At 40.8% G+C, this 2,692-nt stretch overlaps 1 non-coding gene across 1 annotated transcript; it reads right to left on the reverse strand.

The window, feature by feature from the left end:
* Positions 1-2,109: 2,109 nt before the first annotated feature.
* LOC123455870 lies at positions 2,110-2,214 on the reverse strand. Its single transcript, XR_006634184.1, has one exon. It is a non-coding gene; the product is annotated as a U6 spliceosomal RNA (small nuclear RNA).
* Between the last annotated feature and the right edge of the window lie 478 nt (positions 2,215-2,692).

The raw sequence follows: 2,692 nt of genomic DNA on the forward strand, positions 1-2,692 counted from the left end.
ATACTCAGTGTGTAAACAGCCATGTTGGTACCATCATTAGCCTCCTCCCTGTCCTCCCCCTTCTGAAGGATCCCTTTCCATTGGGGATTGTGGATCATGCAATGTGGTGGTAGACATCAGTTATGGGGAAGAGGCAAAGTCTCTATGCATAATGTCCCAACTTGTGGATCTAACAATATTTTACCCCCTCTTCCACAAATATCCCTGAGTTGTGTTGGGTTCATTTTAGGTCTACTTAAGTGATGATTTCTTGGGATCCTCTGTGTCTCTGCACATTTGGTTTGGTATGAATTGAGTGTTATCTGTGTCTATCTCCTTCACCCTGTGCTGGTACCAGGTTCACCAAGAAAGCAGCACTCTTGCTCATTTCCCCAGTTCCTCTATGGTTTCAGCTGGGGCCCTGAGGTTCTGTGTCCATCTGAAAAAGAGAAACAGATTTTCCAACAGAGAGTGAAGTCAGCACTGGATAAATTGGATAACCATTATTATTTTAGAGAGAATTTAATAGGTATAGGCCCTCTTGTAGCTGATGATTGGTAAAAGCTTGTTATTAGAGAGTGGACTCAATTTTTGGATATGGTTCTAACTTGTTTCCAAGTTCCAGCTATGGGTTCCGTTCCAATGTGCAGATCTGTTAGCCAATTCAAGAGCAGAGCAGTTGGTTACCCACCTTGGATGTGTGCCACTATTGAACTTGGTTGAGTGTTACTTCAGGTTGTTTGCCGCTGTGTAGCTTAGACCACGAGTTGCTTGGACAGATGTTGTACATTTTCCCTCAGTTGCTCATGTAGTACCATTTGGCACTAGACAAGCTAGCTGCCTGGGGACTGACTCTCTTTCAGATTACAGCCAGGTCTCTCCATGTTCCATACCAACAGCATATGGTGTCTTCAACAGTAGGGTCTTACCATTAACCTTTGAGGGGTAATCAAGTGCTCTGACAGAAATCGGTCTTTTTCTGGGAAACCTTGTAGGTCTCTTCAGTAAGCAGCTCATTGTGAATGTTAACCACTAGGAGTTACAGACCAGCACCAAGGGAAAAGAAGTAAGAAAAAGACAGATAAAATAAAAGAAAGAAGAGAGAGAGAGAGAGAGAAACAGCAGAAGATTAGTCTTCATCATATCCTCTCCAAGGCCCTTTGAATCAGTTGTTCCCTCTAAGGACCCGATGAAGGTTCAGCCTTTTAGTTTATAAAAGTATAGTATATAAGATTTGCGCCGGGCGTGGTGGCACACGCCTTTAATCCCAGCACTTGGGAGGCAGAGGTAGGAGGATCGCTGTGAGTTCAAGGCCACCCTGAGACTCCATAGTGAATTCCAGGTCAGCCTGGGCTAGAGTAAGACCCTGCCTCGAAAAACCAAAAAAAAAAAAAAAAAAAAAAAAAAAAAAAAAAAAAAAAAAGATTTGTTGTACCTCTTCCTTATGGGTCCTATTTTGTGTCCCCTCCCCTTATCCTCCCCTACCACTCCACCCTCCCTATTGTTCAGCCCTAGAGATGCCTATTAGGTAGGTTAGAATCTCAGACAGGTTCAGGTTAGTAGCCACACACAGATGAGTGAGACAATGCGATGATTATCTTTCTGTGATTGGGTGAGTTTTCAGAGAATGATCTGTTGCAAGTTCAACCACTTTTCTTCAAATTTCATTGTGTCATTTTTTTCTTACTGCTGTATAGTATTCCATACCACATCTTGGTTATCCATTTTTCTAATGATGGACATCTGGGTTGATTCCAGCTCTTAGCTATTATGAATTGAGCAGCTATAAGCACGGTTGAGCAAATGTCTCTCATCTGAGGTATAGAGCTTTCAGAGTAAATGTCTAGTAAGGGGAAAACTGAGTATGTTGGTAACTCTGTAATTAACCATTTTAGGAGTCTTTATATTGCTTGCCATAGTGGTTGTACCATCTTACAATCCCACCAACAGTGAATGAGGGCTCCCATTTCTTCACATCCTTGCCAGTATTTGTTTTCATTTGATTTATTAATGTTTGCTATCCTTATTGGGGTTAGGTGGAATCTCATAGTTGTTTTAATTTGCATTTCCCTGATGATTAGGGATGTTGAATATTTTCTTATGTGTGTGTTTGCCATTGTGTTTCTTCCAGAAAGTATGGAATGCTTCATGAATTTGCGTGTCACCCTTGCCGGGGGCCATGCTAATCTTCTCTGCGTTGCTCCAACTGTATCACGTGTGCTGTCAAAGCGTCACTCACCGGGGTCACTCTTACATTTGTTCTGAGGGTGGTCAAGATATGACCATCATTAAGTGTGCCACCAATTCTTTTCTTTCCAATTAGATGCAAGGTTTGGATTGCTTTTGTTTTATAATAATACAAAATATCATTTAAGTTTCATGAGACAAAACACAAAACTTTTGATCAAAATAATTTTGAGTTAAAAATTTAATAAGCAGCAATAATAACTTTTTGAATATTTTACTTATGCATGAGAGAGAGAAAGAACAGAGAGAGAGAAAAAAATGAGAAAATGGGCACGACAAGGCCTACAACCATTGCAAATGAACTCCAGACACATGCATCACCTTGTGTATCTGGCTTACATGGGTTCTAGGGAATCAAACCTGGGCCCTTTGGCTTTGTGGTCAAATGCCTTAACCTCTTTTCAGCCCAGCACTTATAATGTTAATTTAGGCATTTTTCTTTTACTTTTTCTTTAATGTAAATGGA

This window comes from Jaculus jaculus, chromosome 18 (genome assembly GCF_020740685.1).
Source record: "Jaculus jaculus isolate mJacJac1 chromosome 18, mJacJac1.mat.Y.cur, whole genome shotgun sequence".
Classification (NCBI taxonomy): Eukaryota; Metazoa; Chordata; class Mammalia; order Rodentia; family Dipodidae; genus Jaculus; species Jaculus jaculus.